The sequence below is a fragment of the Rattus rattus genome, chromosome 11 (assembly GCF_011064425.1).
Source record: "Rattus rattus isolate New Zealand chromosome 11, Rrattus_CSIRO_v1, whole genome shotgun sequence".
NCBI classification, from domain to species: Eukaryota; Metazoa; Chordata; class Mammalia; order Rodentia; family Muridae; genus Rattus; species Rattus rattus.
Window position 1 is genome coordinate 44,734,886 of NC_046164.1, and position 18,228 is coordinate 44,753,113.

The window sequence follows — 18,228 nt, forward strand, 5'->3', positions numbered from 1 at the left end:
CACCCAATTAGACAAGATGGATGAAGCAAAGAAGTGCAGACTGACAGGAGCCGGATGTAGATCGCTCCTGAGAGACACAGCCAGAATACAGCAAATACAGAGGCGAATGCCAGCAGCAAACCACTGAACTGAGAATTGGACCCCCGTTGAAGGAATCAGAGAAAGAACGGGAAGAGCTTGAAGGGGCTCGAGACCCCATATGTACAACAATGCCAAGCAACTAGAGCTTCCAGGGACTAAGCCATTACCTAAAGACTATACATGGACTGACCCTGGACTCTGACCTCATAGGTAGGAATGAATATCCTAATAAGAGCACCAGTGGAAGGGGAAGCCCTGGTTCCTGCTAAGACTGATCCCCCATTGAACTAGACTGCTGGGGGGAGGGCTGCAATGGGGGGAGGTTTGGGAGGGGAACACCCATAAGGAAGGGGAGCGGGGAGGGGGATGTTTGCCCGGAAACCGGGAAAGGGAATAACACTTGAAATGTAGATAAGAAATACTCAAGTTAAAAAAAAAAAAAAAAAGAAGATCCTGGAAGAAATCTTCCACTGGTTTGTAGTGCCCAAGGTAATCAGGTCAGACAATGGCCTTGCTTTTGTAGACAAATTAGTCAGTGTGTGGCCAGGTATTTAGAGGTGGATTGGAAATGACATTACAGACCTCAAAGCTCAGGACAGGTAAAGAAAGAATAAAGAGATCGTGACCAAATTGACCTTGGATACTGGTGCAGACTGGGTGGCACTCCTTCCCTCTTGCTCTTGTCAGAGAAAGAAATATCCCTTCCAGATTCAGCCTTACCCCCTTTGAGATGTTATATGGGGCCTCAGCTCCTCTGACTCTATTAGATATTACTGAACCAACATGTCATAGTAATAATGATTTGTGTGCCAGGCTAAAAGACCTACAGGTGATGCAAAGAAAAGTCTGGTCACAGCTGGCAATAGCCTATGAACTGAGGACCCCTGAGACATCTCACCAGTTCCAGGTCGGAGATTCCATCTACGTATGACAACATCACGTCCAGCCACTTGAGCCTTGCTGGAGAGGACAATACCTGTTGCTGCTGACCACCTTGACAGCTGTCAAGTGTCAGCAGTCAACAGCCACATACAAACAGTTGGGGCTAGGAGCTGAGAAAAAGCTCCCTGGACCTGCATGTCAGATAAGTGGATACATCAGAGACGTGAGCTGTAGTGCTCATTTGAGGAGTGTGTTTTGAAAGCAAGAATTTCATGTTTGCCCTGGGTTCCATCAATATAGGTCCCCCAATGACAGTTGTGGGGGTAGGCTTGATTTCTATTGCAAATGATGTAAAGGCATTGCATGTGTTAGTACTCCTAGCACTTCTTGCGGCTGTGCCTCAGGGATCACAACCTCTATAAGTTTAGAAGTTCTAAAGGCAGTCATGACTTTTGTCTGTAGGTTCAGATAGTACCCAGATTGGAATCCTGATGCTAAAGATTTAGTAAGACATAAAGGAATTATCTTAGGGCTCATTTTATGTGCTAAATTAGAAAGGACTACTGATCCTCTTAAGTTGTGTCTACACCGCAAGTGTCTTACCAATAGCAGATAAATATCTAAGCTCCATAAATCCCTGACCTCCCTCTTGGAGATGGTCTTACAAAACAAGAGGGGGCTAGATTTACTCTTCCTCAAAGATGAAGGGCTATGTGCTGCCTTAAGAGAGAAATGCTGTTTTTAAGAGACAGAGAAGAATGACAAGGAAGGATTGTTCAATAGATCTCCCTGATTGACTACTTTAATATCCTCATTAATTGCGTCTCTCTTAATTTTACCCTTGTTCCTTGCCATGTATCCTTAATAAGTTAGTAATTTTTGCTAGAGAAAGAGTGAATACTGTTCAGATTTTGATGTTCTCCCAACAATATCATGCTTTAGAAGGACAAGAAAATCAATATTATGAAGATACTGAAGCATAGTTCTATGATTAGAACTAGCCATTAGAAGAAGTGGGGAATGAAAGGAAAAAGTTTAAAATTGCCCCCTAGACAAAAGTTGAAGCCAAAAGCAGTCTCTGGAACTGCCTGTTCCAGAAACTAGATGATCACAGAAAGAGGAATTGCACCAGCTGGTTTAGCTACTTTGTTCCAGGAACTAGCTAACCATAATAGCAGCTGACCATAGTAGCAGCTGACCATAGTAGCAGGAACTGGTTAAACATAAAGTTTGGGGTTGGGGATTTAGCTCAGTGGTAGAGCGCTTGCCTAGGAAGCACAAGGCCCTCGGTTTGGTCCCCAGCTCCGAAAAAAAGAACCAAAAAAAAAAAAAAAAAAGTTTGGTTAAAATCTTAAAGAACAATCATGAGAAACAAGAGGTTCTTCCTTGTGATTCGGTATGGTTTTTCCTTTAAATACCCCTTCTTCCAACTATTTGAAGTCGAACTCCTCTATCCCTCCATGGAATATGAGTCGACCCAAGTGCACTGGTTTCTGTTGTCCCTATCAATAAACCTCTTGTTGATTGCATCAAGATTGGTCTCTCATGAGTTATTGGGGGGGGGGGGTCATGTCATCCTGAGACTTGAGTGAGGGTCTCCTTGCTCTGGGGGTCTTACACTTTAAATTGGTAATTAAGAAAAACAACAATGCCAACCAACCAGAGTTTCCAGGAACTAAACCAGTAACCAAAGAGCTATACATGGACTGACCCATGGCTCTAGCTGCATATGTGGTAGATGATGGCCTTGTTTGGCACCAGAGGAAGGAGAAGCCCTTGGTCCTGCCAAGGTTGGACCCGCAGTGCAAGGGAGTATCAGGGGGAGGTTGCTGTAAGGGGAGTGGATGAAGAGGGGAACACCCTTATAGAAAAGGGGACGGGAAGGGGATAGGGGACTTATGTCTGGGAAACCACCAGGAAAGCGAATAACATTTGAAATGTAAATAAAGAAATATATCCAATTGAGAGAGAGAGAGAGAGAGAGAGAGAGAGAGAGAGAGAGAGAGAGAGAGAGAGCCTAGGAACTTGGCAAGTTCAACTACACCCAGGCAAGTCAATTACTAATAGGGGGGGAAAAAACAGGCTCCAGCTTTCACACCCCAGAAAATGATACTAGCATGCCTAGAGATAGAGTAAGATAAAGCTTACCTACTTTGGAATTCTAACGTGATTTAAATTGTGCCTGTGAGCTCACATTGTGTTCTCTCTCTCTCTCCCCTCTCCTCCCTCTCCCTCCCCTCCCCCTCCCTCCCCCTCTCTCTCTCTCTCTCTCTCTCTCCTCTCTCTCTCTCTCTCTCTCTCTCTCTCTTGATAATTCGGAAACCCCAGCATGCTGGAATTCTGTTTACATACTATTTGAGTCTGAGGTGTCATTCTTCAGTTAATCATGGACACTTACAATGCTTTACCAAATGTATCCATCATTCTATGTATTGATCTTCATAAAATGTCTTAGCATATTGAAAACTATACTTTTTCTAAGAATATTCTTAGATTGTAAATGGCTTTGCCATGATTCTGGTAGATGATAGATGTTCTGAGATGCTTACTGACTTAAAAATAGACATAAAAAATGTGCTTCTTGCCACACTTGAAAAAAGTCAAAGCCTCTGCTGCTTGTAACTCTGAGATTAGTACATAAAATGTGTATAGTTCCAACAGGAGAATGACTCAAGTGTGTCAAAATCTAATTATTCTTTTTAACATTCACAGCTAGAAGAAAATACATTTAAATTTTCTATGATGTTTAAAATGCAGACATTTCTAGCTATAGAGAGGAGAAAAATATTCCTACTAAAAAAATAACATATATGTAAGCTCCCTGATTTAAAGGAATATACATGAAAAGAAATATTATCTTCAGTGTTTTATTGACTATAATATATGTAATCCCATAATTTTAAAATAACTATAATTTGTGGTACATTAGTCTAAGGGAATTGTATTTTAGTTTGAAATATTTTTCTCTTTTGCAGCATAAGAAGATGTTATGATATTCTTGACCTGAGGAAATTTGAATGTGACTGTGGCACATGTAACATTATAAATTTCAAAAACTCAAAGTGAATACAAAGTAATATGTATATCAGTTAAATCATCTCAGTTCCAACATCTCACAAAGATTGTCCTTCCATTTCTCACCTCCACTGTTAGCATGCTTTTATTATACACGATAAACTCAAAGCTCTTTTTTTACTTCATTAATATAGTTGGCTATCTGGACTAAAAATTGATTAGGAATTCTTGAAATGTAAGGGATACTTTATCTTCTGGCCAAGATAACACCTATGATGGAAAAAACTGGAACACATTACTATTGGGCTTTTGGGGGTTTGTTTGTTTGTTTGGTGTTTGTTTCGTTGTTTGGCTTTTAATAGTGCAGTGTTTTATTTTCCTTTACAATTCTATAAATACTTCTTGATGACTGCACATGGGTTAAGCCTGTTTGGTATTTCAGAAAAATCACAGTGATGGTGTTTTCCTGAGAGTGTTTATGCTGTCTTCCATAGTGAGTGGAATAACTTGTATGAAGTCACTGTCAAACCAGAAAGACTGCATTTATATACCCATTGTTTTCAGGATTGTTGGCAACTTGAGCATACTTGTACTTTCCCCAAGTAACTTTGCCTCCTTGTGTCACAAGACCCAGCTCGATCACATTCACTTCAATGACTATACCTTTGGAGATCACACCTAGGGTTGTGTATAATGGGGATGATGGATTCTTTTTCACACCAAGTATAGGCGGAGAAAAGGAGCTTTCAGCTCAGGGTGTATGGCAGGGGCGTTTTTGGAACGTAGACCCATTGTTGTAATGAACCTGTCATATTTAGGTGGTTTTCTTGTAAAACCATCACCAACAAAGCAGACTTTTGTAACCATTCTCTTTCATGCCTTCTTTTTTTGTTTTCCTGATTGAATAACTTTCAATACTTTTGTTTCTCCTTGGGCACAAACTTTGAGTAGAGGGAGTCGCATTTTCCTGCCTTTTCTTTGCATTTCTGCTTAGTCATGTTGAAATGTACTTTAGTTCTCCACTGTCCCTCTCTGTCTAGCAGATAGGGAGGGACTCCTCCCTGTAGAGTCTTCTTGTCATCCTTCTGCTTGGTCTTTCCCTTTCATGCATCTTAATGGTCATTTTCATTTGTATTTTCTAGGCATGGCACTGTTTATGGTAGAGCTTAGTCCTCAGGCCATTTTTTTTTCCTTCTTTGAATGTTCATGGACCTCCCAACCTTCTTTCCTTCTCTTTTTCTCATGGTAGTCCAAACAATATCCATATCATTTGCGATGCAATATATTCATTTTGTGGTAGAATGACAGCCGCAGAGCAACCAGGGTACCAAAAACATCTTAATTCCAGGCTGTCACTGGCCCAATAGCTTGCTTTGCTCAGACCGGATTGTAATTAAGGAGTATCAGATTGGAGGTATAGAGGAATATATTTATGGCATTTCAGTTAGTGAATAAATTGGTAAGTAATGCTAATACTTTTTCTACAATTTTATATATGTGAAAAGTATTGATAATATTGATATTATATTGAAAAGATAAATGAAAATTGCATATAGTGTCATCTTCCTGTAAAAGTATTTAAACTGACTAAATTTTGTAACAACATATTCTTAATTATTCACTTATATCTTATTATTAGAATATCTAGTCTAGGGATGTCGCACATTTAATAAGTTAGTACAGTCAGGTTTCAAAATAGTTAGAGCTTTTTCTTGACTTTTTGTGATGGGGAGCAGCTACCTTAAAATACCTGCAGAATGACAAAGTATAAAACATGATTAGATTTCAGCAATAGCTCTTGTGGATGAGAATAACACAAAAGGCAGAATTGACCTTTAGAAGTGAACTGTATGCCAAAGTAAATGTTCATCAAAAAGAAATCCTATAAAGAGAAATCTCATGGTCCAACATTCAAAGGAAAATTTTGTTTCCAAAATATTCTAGTCTATTCTCCTTCTAGACACAGAACTAATTGTAGCATGAAGTGATCTAAGTCTTCTGTTTTGTCTTATTATGGTCATCAACCTTCTACTACTAAATTAGACACTGGAACAATATAAAGAATAATGGTTAATTGTGGTATTACAGATTTAGAGTGTCTTATTCCAAGACAATGTGTCCTTCCTTAAAGGCCTATGGGAGGCAAATAAGGTCATCATTGTGGGAGCATGTGCCTGAGTGAAAATGTATTCCTTTAGTCTAGGGAGGAAAAAATAAGGTAAGGGTCTAAATAGTATAACAGTATTCCCTCCAAGAGCACAAGCCTATTAACATGAGGACCTCCTATTAGAATTTGTATCCTAAAGTTTCAGCAACTACACTGAGGCCTTACCACATGGACCTTTGGAGAAGTTAAAGATCTAATTAGAGTATTTATTATAATTTTAAATATTGCTGTGAAAAAAAATTAAAAGCACAAAGGTAAACATTTGTTTTTCCTGCTGTTTTCTCTTTAATTCTCCATTTTCTCCTAGCTATATATGATGAAGGATGAGAGGATATAGAGACAAAAGAAGCATTTGAATAATGAAAGCTTTCATTGTTTATTTTTATAGGTTCATTTCCACATGTCTTGTGTGTGTATGTGCTAGTGTGTTCTATCTACATTTATGCAATTTTCAAGTAAGTAGTGTCATTGTAAAATTTATCCACCACTACTTCAATCAGTAGACATGGAGTACTGGTAGCTAGAATACATTCTAATGGTCATGCCTGAAAATATAAATACAAGTAACATCTTATAGACTGGGGAGGTTATATTTAGGAATATATATGTATAAACATATATGTGTGCCATTACAGTTTGCTAGAAAAGAGGCTTTAAATTTTAAGGGAGGTTGGAAGGGTGTATAGGAAGATTTAGAAAAAGAAACAAAAGGGAGAAGTGATAAAATATACTATTATTTAAAAACCAGACAAAAAAATTTAAATGATAAAAAGAGGAATCAGTTCCTTCAGCCTTCTTCTGACCTAAGTTGTGGACTACATTGCAATGACGGTCTATACAGAATAAGCTTAGAGATCATATCAGCAGAGGGGATAATTTTCCAAACAGAACACCCATGGCTCATGTTGTAAGATAAACAATTGACAAATGGGACCTTATAAAATTGAAAAGATTCTGTAAGGCAAAGGACATTGTCAACAGGACAAAACGGCAACTCACAGATTGGGAAAAGATCTCTACCAACCTTACATCCAATAAAGTGCTAATATCCAAATGTACAAAGAACTCAAGAAGTTGACTTCAGAGAATCAAATAACCCTATTCAAAAAAGGGGTAAAAAGCTAAACAAAGAATTCTCAACTGAGGAATCTCAAATGTCTGAGAAGCACTTAAAGAAATGTTCAATATCCTTATTTATCAGGGAAAAGCAAGTCAAAATGACCCTGATATTCTACCTCACACTAATTAGAATGACAAAGATCAAATAGTCAGATGAGAACAGATACTGGTGAGGATGTGTAGAAAGAGGAATGCCCCTCCATTACTGCTAGGGCTGCAAGCTAGTAAAACCACTTCAGAAATCAATCTGGCAGTTCCCCAGAAAATTGGAAATAGTTCTACCTGAAAACCCAGCTATACCACTACTAGACACATGACCAAAAGATGTTCCCACATATAACAACAAATCATACTGCTTTGGTACATGGTTTTTCACAAAACTTTGCTCTAGAACTATTCACCCAACCTTTGTAAAAATTTAACAGAGAGCATCATGGTAGCATAATGCTCTTAATTCATATGTTTTTATCTATTCAAGTATTCACTAAATATAAGCATATAGCATATTTCTATATTCTCATATATGGAACATGTGATGATTCTATATTTAATATCTGTTCCAATTTACTTGAAAAATGAAATTTAAACATGCATTGTGACTACTGCCAAATAGAAGTGTGTATTTGGTGCTACAATACAAACTTGTTTCACATAACTATGTAAAGTTTAAATGCCATATTTAGTAAAAATCATTAAGCATAAATTTTTAATATTTTATACTTTATTTTAATTTCAACATTTATTCTTTCCTCTGTTTCCTGGAAATCCTTCTGTAGTTTACTTAACACTGTCCTTCAAATTCGTGGCTTCTTTTTCATCAATTGTAAGAGCATTACAATAGTCTGCTTTTTCTTTAGAACTTAAGAAAAGGATAAATATTTGAGTATTTAGATAAATAGGATTGCTTTTTATTTCAGAACAAAAAATGTTGCTCAATAAATGCATGTACATAATGTCAGTGGGATATCTTCCTTTCAAAGGGAAAAATTTAAGAATATAAGCATGAGTCATACACTTTTGATCTTTCCTCCAAAATAAAGTGATGATTAGATAATTTGGGAACATGTGAACATGAGGAGGCAAGGAGAGATTAGCAAGTATGAGTTTGCTAACTGCATCGTCATGTAGCACCAGGGAGTTTCCATGATGCTCAGAAGGGTAATTATCACCTCCCAGGCAGCAGTCTTTCCATAGATGATGTTCACCCTCAGATAAAAGGGGAGGGCAGCTCATAGGGGTTCTGTGCCAAGTAGCAAAGGTCTTTGTTTTCAGAAGTAGTTGTTATGAATTAAGGCCCACTGCTGCTCAAATAATTAGGATTTGTGGTGTTTAAGAATATTCCTATTAGAAATGTAAAATGGTATTAATAGTGTGAGTGCCTGCTGAGAGTTATAGAAACACCACTACCTAAGACAGCTGTTCAATTGTTAGAATGTGCAAACTCCCAGAAGGGAGGGTTGATTTGGAATCAATCAGTGCCTGGCAAGGAGAAAACAGCAACAATGAAGAGAAATAATAACTCCAAAGCCATGAGAGTCCTCTTGAGTTGTAGGAACAGTTATAATACAATCTATATCACTAAGGGATCATAGAATTGGAGAAGACGTGAAGCTATACTCCCACAGAGATCTACAAACACAGTAGTATTTTCAAGAAAAGTTTACTTGAAAACATAGCAGTCTTCAGAATAGATTTGAACCTTTAATGTGAGCTTTATAGGAGCAAATGAAAATCATGTGTATAAATTTGGCAAACAAAACATTGATTGTGTACCCATGAAGGTTTTAATTTGCTAAATCTATAAAAAAATCATTTGAAACCTTTTCATTTGAGGGTTGTACTTTACTCAATCAATTGCCATGGCAAATTGGGGTACCACTAAAGAAAATGTTTTCAGATAAAATAAATTTCAAATTCATTCTTAAATTTAACTTTCCTGTTTCTTAAAATTATACTATGCCCAATAAAATAGAAGTTCACAATTTGTTAGATATGTTTTATTAGCTATAATGTTTTAAGGGAACAAAATATACAACTGCATGAATTTAAACTACTACTTTTCTTTAGGGAGCCGTATTGGATTTGGGCCTGGCTGCTTTGTGACTGTATAGCTTAAGGTGTATACTTGACTCTGGGCTGTATGGCCACAGATGTTCACCCCTAAGATGGATGCTGTAAGATTATGAGATTGTTGGACAAAAGCCTTTCCCAGGAAGATTCAGGGAACAATCACAGGATGTTTCAGACTGAGCAAAGCTAGTGCCCTGCCCTGAGCAGATTCCTGAGAAGGGCTTGACCTTTTCAAAGAACATGTCCCTGGAAGACTGTTGCCTCTTTGTTTAAGGAGGATATCTTGCAGTTTAGCGATTCACCTTATATCCCTGGGCACTTCCCAATACTCCCCCACCCTAAGCTTCAATTCCTGCCTCAGAGCTTTAAATGCTGTACATTCCACTCAATAAATGAGACCTTGACAACAGAACTTTGCTTGGTCTCTTTCTTTTCTCCCCGCCTTTGACCCTCAAGTAGTGCCTCTTCAGAACCCTGAATAACTGGACCTGCTGGACAGGTCACTTTCCTAAACAAAATATGAAGATCATCAGGGCATTCTGGGAGAAGAATGTTCTAGGGAAAAAGTAGAGGTAGTGTTTGGGGTAGCTATGATATAAATACATTTTATACTTGTATGAAATCTTAACAACCAACTAAAAATTTTAAAATCATGATGAATATATTAACTTTTAAAATGTGATTTGCTACAAAGGAAATATTGTTCACATTTTAAAATAGAGATCAGTGAAAGATAGTTGTACTTAAATGTTTTAAAATATTTTATAAATATTTGATAATTTCATTCATTGCAATATGTCATATTAACACTATTCTTAATGGCCTTTAACATCTAGCCTTCGGCCACACTTGTAAAACTTTGTGTCTTGATTTAATTGAAACTTATTTTGTCATATTAGTGCTGCCTATACACATTTTGGTATATGGCTTTTGATAAGATTTTAGAATCTGTCCATGTGGCCATAGGGCAATATGTTCACAGAAACTCATTTGAGCAAAATATTGAAAAAAGATATTAAGTGCAATAACGAAAAAGGAGAAGAATTTCACAAGAAAGATAGGTATCAGGTAGTGAGGAAAGCAGGAGGAAATACTCTTGGGAATGGGGAACAAATGGTATATGATGGCATCAGTAATGAAGAGAGCATAAAATTCTATGTGCATGTCTGCTGTAGCTGTTCTCTTTCAGTTCATGGATAGGCAGTCATGTACTTGAGACTCTGTGGATGAAGACTCAGACATTGCAAGGAGACAAAATTTCTCAGCAAAATCACTTTTACTCGGATCTTAATTTTTTTTCCATTCATTCTTCTGCAATTATTCCTGAGCTATACAATAAAATGTAACAGTAACTTTTATTGTCCTGATGTAAATGCTGTTTCAGAAAGAGCTCAGCCTTTCTAATTCTCTCTGAATACTGGCTGGCTGGTTCAACCTAGCTGTTCTAGCTCAAAGGCCTCTTTGGGGTTATTGATTCAATGCTTCTCTAGGCTTTAAAATGAGTTGTTCTCCTTGTCCTCAAATTAAGCTTGTTTTTATCTTCTGGCTCCTTTTTTTTCTCTCCATCTTTATTAAATTGTGTATTTCTTATTTACATTTCAATTGTTATTACCTTTCCTAGTTTCCAGGCCAGCATTCCCCTAATTCTTGCCCTCCCGTTCTATATGGGTGTTTCCCTCCCCAATGCTCCCCCCATTACAACCCTCCCCCCAACAATCCCATTCACTGGGGGTTCAGTCTTGGCAGGGCCACGGGCCACCCCTTCCATTGGTGCCCTTACTAGGCTATTCATTGCTACCTATAGAGTTGGAGCCCAGGGTCAGTCCAAGTATAATCTTTGGGTAGTGGCTTAGTCACTGGAAGCTCTGGTTGGTTGGAATTGTTGTTCATATGGGGTCTCAAGCCCCTTCAGGCTCTTTCAGTCCTTTCTCTGATTCCTTCAACGGGGGTTCCGTTCTCAATTGATTGTTTGCTGCTAACATTCGCCTATGTATTTGCCATATACTGGCTGTGTCTCTCAGGAAAGATCTATACTGGGTTCCTGTTGCCCTGCACGTCTTTGCTTCATCCATCTTGTCTAGTTTGGTGGCTCTATATGTATGAGCCACATGAGAATATCAAAACAATCATCGATCATGATCAAGTAGACTTCATCCCAGCTATGCTGGGATAGTTTAATATATGGAAAACCATCAACGTGATCCATTATATAAACAAACTGAAAGAACAAAACCACATGATCATTTCATTAGATGCTGAGAAAGCATTTGACAAAATTCAACACCCCTTCATGATAAAAGTCCTGGAAAGAATAGGAATGCAAGGCCCTTAACTAAACATAGTAAAAGCCATATACAGCAAACCAGTAGCTAATATTAAACTAAATGGAGAGAAACTTGAAGCAATCCCACTAAAATCAGGGACTACACAAGGCTGCTCACTCTCTCCCTACTTATTCAGTATAGTTCTCGAAGTGCTAACCAGAGCAATCAGACAATGAAAGGAGATCAAAGGGATACAGAATGAAAAGAAGAAGCCAAAATATCACTATTTGCAGATGATATGATAGAATATTTAAGTGATCACAAAAGTTCCACCAGAGAACTACTAAACCCGGTAAACACCTTCAGTAAGTGGCTAGGTATAAAATTAACTCAAATAAATCAGTAGCCTTCCTCTAAACAAAAGAGAATCTAGCCGAGAAAGGAATTAGGGGAGTGCTCTGCACCCAAATCCCGTGGGAGGGAGAGCTAAACCTTCAGAGAGGCAGACACGCCTGGGAAACCAGAAGAGACTGCACTCTGCACACAACTTGGACGCCGGAGGAAAACACCAAACGCCATCTGGAACCCTGGTGCACTGAAGCTCCCCGGAAACGGCGGTGCAGATGTTCCTGGTTGCTGCCGCCGCAGAGAGCTCGTGGGCAGCACCCCGAGAGTGAACTTGAGCCTCGGGACCACAGGTAAGACCAACTTTTCTGCTGCAAGAGACCTGCCTGGTGAACTCAAGACACAGGCCCACAGGAACAGCTGAAGACCTGTAGAGATGAAAAACTACACGCCCGAAAGCAGAACACTCTGTCCCCATAACTGGCTGAAAGAAAACAGGAAAACAGGTCTACAGCACTCCTGACACACAGGCTTATAGGACAGTCTAGCCACTGTCAGAAATAGCAGAACAAAGTAACACTAGACATAGTCTGATGGCGAGAGGCAAGCACAGGAACCCAAGCAACAGAAACCAAGACTACATGGCACCATCGGAGCCCAATTCTCCCATCAAAACAAACATGGAATATCCAAACACACCAGAAAAGCAAGATCTAGTTTCAAAATCATATTTGATCATGATGCTGGAGGACTTCAAGAAAGACGTGAAGAACTCCCTTAGAGAAAAATGGCCATTTTACCAAAAGCGATCTACAGATTCAACGCAATCCCCATCAAAATACCAATCCAATTCTTCAAAGAGTTAGACAGAACAATTTGCAAATTCATCTGGAATAACAAAAAACCCAGGATAGCTAAAACTATTCTCAACCATAAAAGGACTTCAGGGGGAATCACTATGCCTGAACTCAAGCAGTGTTACAGAACAATAGTGATAAAAACTGCATGGTATTGGTACAGAGACAGACAGATAGACCAATGGAACAGAATTGAAGACCCAGAAATGAACCCACATACCTATGGGCACTTGATTTTTGACAAAGGAGCCAAAACCATCCAATGGAAAAAAGATAGCATTTTCAGCAAATGGTGCTGGTTCAACTGGAGGTCCACATGTAGAATAATGCAGATCGATCCATGCTTATCACCCTGTACAAAACTTAAGTCCAAGTGGATCAAGGACCTCCACATCAAACCAGACACACTCAAACTAATAGAAGAAAAACTAGGGAAGCATCTGGAACACATGGGCACTGGAAAAAAATTTCCTGAACAAAACACCAATGGCTTATTCTCTAAGATCAAGAATCGACAAATGGGATCTCCTAAAACTGCAAAGCTTCTGTAAAGCAAAGGACACTGTGGTTAGGACAAAACGGCAACCAACAGATTGGGAAAAGATCTTTACCAATCCTACAACAGATAGAGGCATTATATCCAAAATATACAAAGAACTCAAGAAGTTAGGCTGCAGGGAGACAAATAACCCTATTAAAAATTGGGGTTCAGAGCTAAAAAAAGAATTCAAAGCTGAGGAATGCCGAATGGCTGAGAAACACCTAAAGAAATGTTCAACATCTTTAGTCATAAGGGAAATGCAAATCAAAACAACCCTGAGATTTCACCTCACACCAGTGAGAATGGCTAAGATCAAAAACTCAGGTGACAGCAGATACTGGCGAGGATGCAGAGAAAGAGGAACACTCCTCCACTGTTGGTGGGATTGCAGACTGGTACAACCATTCTGGAAATCAGTCTGGAGGTTCCTCAGAAAATTGGACATTGAACTGCCTGAGGATCCAGCTATACCTCTCTTGGGCATATACCCAAAAGATGCCCCAACATATAAAAAAGACATGTGCTCCACTATGTTCATCGCAGCCTTATTTATAATAGCCAGAAGCCGGAAAGAACCCAGATGCCCTTCAACAGAGGAATGGATACAGAAAATATGGTACATCTACACAATGGAATATTACTCAGCTATCAAAAACAACAACTTTATGAAATTCGTAGGCAAATGGTTGGAACTGGAAAATATCATCCTGAGTGAGCTAACCCAATCACAGAAAGACATACATGGTATGCACTCATTTATAAGTGGCTATTAGCCCAAATGCTTGAATTACCCTAGATGCCTAGAACAAATGAAACTCAAGACCGATGATCAAAATGTGAATGCTTCACCCTTCTTTAAATCGGGTACAAGAATACCCTTGGCAGGGAAGAGAGAGGCAAAGATTAAAACAGAGAGTGAAGGAACACCCATTCAGAGCCTGCCCCACATGTGGCCCATACATATACAGCCACCCAATTAGACAAGATGGATGAAGCAAAGAAGTGCAGACTGACAGGAGCCGGATGTAGATGGCTCCTGAGAGACACAGCCAGAATACAGCAAATACAGAGGTGAATGCCAGCAGCAAACCACTGAACTGAGAATAGGACCCCCGTTGAAGGAATCAGAGAAAGAACGGGAAGAGCTTGAAGGGGCTCGAGACCCCATATGTACAACAATGCCAAGCAACCAGAGCTTCCAGGGACTAAGCCACTACCCAAAGACTATACATGGACTGACCCTGGTCTCTGACCTCATAGGTAGCAATGAATATCCTAGTAAGAGCACCAGTGGAAGGGGAAGCCCTGGGTCCTGCTAAGACTGAAACCCCAGTGAACTAGACTGTTTGGGGGGAGGGCAGCAATGTGGGGAGGTTTGGGAGGGGAACACCCATAAGGAAGGGGAGGGGGGAGGGGGATGTTTGCCGGGAAACCGTGAAAGGGAATAACACTCGAAAAGTATATAAAAAATACTCAAATTAATAAAAAAAAAAAAAAAAAGAAAGAAATTAGGGAAACAACACCCTGTATATTAGGTCCAAATAATACAAAATACCTCGGTGTGACTTTAACCAAGCAAGTGAAAGATCTGTATGATAAGAATTTCAAGACTGTGAAGAAAGAAATTGAAGAAGATCTCATTAGGTGGAAAGATCTCCTGTACTCATGGATTGGCAGGATTAATATAGTGAAAATGGCCATTTTACCAAAAGTGATCTACAGATTCAGTACAATCCCCATCAAAATTCAGAAAAATTTGCAAATTCATTTGGAATAACAAAAAACACAGGATTTATAAAACTATCTTCAACTATAAAAGGAATTCCGGGGGAATCACTATCCCTGAACTCAAGCAGTATTACAGAGCAATAGTGATAAAAACTGCATGGTATTGGTACAGAGACAGACAGATAGACCACCACAATAGAATTGAAGACCCAGAAATGAACCCACACATCTATGGTCACTTGATCTTTGGCAAAGGAGATAAAACCATCCAAAAGAAGAAAAATAGCATTTTCAGCAAATGGTGCTGGTTCAACTGGAGGTTAGCATGTAGAAGAATGCAGTTCGATCCATTCTTCTCACCCTGTACAAAGCTTAAGTCCAAGTGGATCAAGGACCTCCACCAGATACACTCAAACTAATAGAAGCAAGAGTGGGGAAGAATCTCAAACACATGGGCACTAGAGAAAATTTCCTGAACAGAACTCCAATGGCTTATGGTCTAAGATCAAGAATCGACAAATGGGATCTCATAAAACTACAAAGCTTCTGAAAGGCAAAGGACACTATTGTTAGGAGAAAATGGCAACCAACTGATTGGGAAAAGATCTTTTCCTATCCTGCAACTGATAGAGCGCTTATATTAAAAATATACAGAGAACTTGCAAAGTTAGACTGCAGGGAGACAAATAACCCTATTAAAAATGGGGTTCAGAGCTAAACAAAGAATTCACAGTTGAGGAATGCCAAATGTCTGAGAAGCACCTAAAGAAATGTTCAACTTCTTTCGTCATAAGGGAAATGCAAATCAAAACAACCCTGGGATTCCACCTCACACCAGTCAGAATGGCTAAGATCAAAAATTCCGGAGACAGCAGTTGCTGGTGAGGAGGTGGTGAAAGAGGAACCTTCCTCCTTTGTTGGTGGGATTGCAGACGAATACAACCATTCTGGAAATCAGTCTGGCGGTTCCTCAGAAAATTGGACATTGAACTACCTTAGGACCCAGATATACCACTCTGGGGCATATACCCAAAAGATGCTCCAAAGAATAACAAAGACACATGCTCCAGTAGGTTGATTGCAGCCTTATTTATAATAGCCAAAACCTGGAAGGAACCCAGATGCCCTTCATAGAGGAATGGATACAGAACATGTGGTACATCTACACAGTGGACTACTACTCAGCTATCAAAAACAATGACTTTATGAAATTCATAGGCAAATGAATGGAACTGGAAAGTATCATTGTGAGTGAGGTAACCCAATCACAGAAAAACACACATGGTATGCACTCATTGATAAGAGGATATTAGCCCACATGCTTGAATTACCTTATATGCACAGACCACATGAAACTCAAGAAGGATGACCAAAATATGGATGCTTCACTCCTTCTTTAAAAGGGGAACAAGAATACTCTTGGGAGGGAATAGGGAGGCAAAATTTAGAATAGAGGCAGAAGGAACACCCATTCAGAGCCTGCCCCTCAAGTGGCCCATACACATACAGCCACCAAACTTGATAAGATGGATGAAGCAAAGAAGTTCAGGCCAAAAGGAACCGCATGTAGATCTACTGAACTGAGAACCGGACCCTCGTTGAAGGAATCTTAGAAAGAACCGAAAGAGTTTGAAGGGGCTTGAGACCTCATATGAACAACAAAGCCAATTCTATGGCTTCAACCACCTCTAGTAACCTGAGCTATCTTTTATGGACTTACCAACAACCTCAACTCCACTGCACTCTTCTAATTTACTGAACTGAACTGTACCAAACTGCACTGACTGAACTCAATGGACTCCACTTACCTGAACTCCATTGACCTGGACTGAATTGAATGAACCAACTTGAACTCATCTCTCTTTTCCTGCACTGCTCTTAAATAATATCCTGTTCTTGTTTGTTCTAATCAGAGCTCAGTTTATCCTAAATCTGACTCATTCTGTCAAATCTTTTCTGATTTGTCATTTTGGCTGTTAATCAATTAGGTATCACTTTCAAATATGATTGTTACTTTCTCCAAACTAACCTTACACCCTTTGGGATTAAAGGTATGATTAAAGGGGTTGGGGATTTAGCTCAGTGGTAGAGTGCTTGCCTAGCAAGCGCAAGGCCCTGGGTTCGGTCCCCAGCTCTGAAAAAAAGAAAAGAAAAAAAAGAAAAAAGGGTATGTTTTCTAGCAGTTATATTGCTGGATTAAAATTCCTCTAAAAAAGGTAAGGGGAAGGAGTTTGAAATACAGTTAAAAAAAAAAGGTGGTATATTTATTTTGTAATCTCAAAATATAAAAAGGTATGTTTCACAAATCCAGAGGCTGGAGAATCACCTGTTGGCTAATTGTATTGAAATGGTCCATTTAAGGATTTTGAGCACAAAGGTAATATGCATGGTATTTAATTGGTACATTTTAAAATCTTTTTCTGTTCTTTCCTTGGATATTTTATTTATTTTCATTTTGAATGTTACACCCTTTCCCGTTTCCCCTCTGGAAAACCCCCATCCCATACCCCTAACCTCTGCCTCCATGAGGATACTTCTCCATCCACCCACCCAACCACCCACTCCCTCCCTCCCACCTCCCGCCCTGGCATTACCTTACACTGGGGCATCCTGCCTTCAGAGGAACAAAGGCCTCTCCTCTCACTGATGCCCAACAAGCCCATCCTCTGCTACATATGCATCTGGAGCCATGGGTCATGTGAACTCTTTGGTTAGTGTTTTAGGCCTGGGGGGTCTGGGGTTTCTAGCTGGTTGATATTGATTTTCTTTGTGTGGGGGTTGCAAACCCCCTCAATCATCTCAGTCCTTCCTCTAACTTCTCCATTGGGAACCCCTGTTCTCAGTCCAGTGGTTGACATTGGCCTCATTTTTTTTCAGGCTTTGGTAGAGTCTCTCAGGAAAGAACTCTATCAGTCTCCTGTCAGCATGCACCTTTGGCAAACCTAATAGTGACTGGGTTTGTTGACTGCATGTGGGATGGATGTCCATAAGTAGCAGTTCCTGTGGCCTTACCTTCAGTCTCTATTCCATACTTTGTCTCCATATTTTCTGTGAATATTTTGTTACCCCTTCAAAGAAGTACCAAAGCATATGGACTTTTGTCTTTCTTCTTGAGCTTCATGTGGTCCGTAAATAGTTTCATGGGTAGGCTGAGCTTTT

At 39.4% G+C, this 18,228-nt stretch overlaps 1 pseudogene; it reads right to left on the reverse strand.

Moving 5' to 3' along the window:
- Window positions 1–4,501: 4,501 nt before the first annotated feature.
- On the reverse strand, window positions 4,502–16,888 carry LOC116911986 (annotated as a pseudogene).
- Window positions 16,889–18,228: the final 1,340 nt, after the last annotated feature.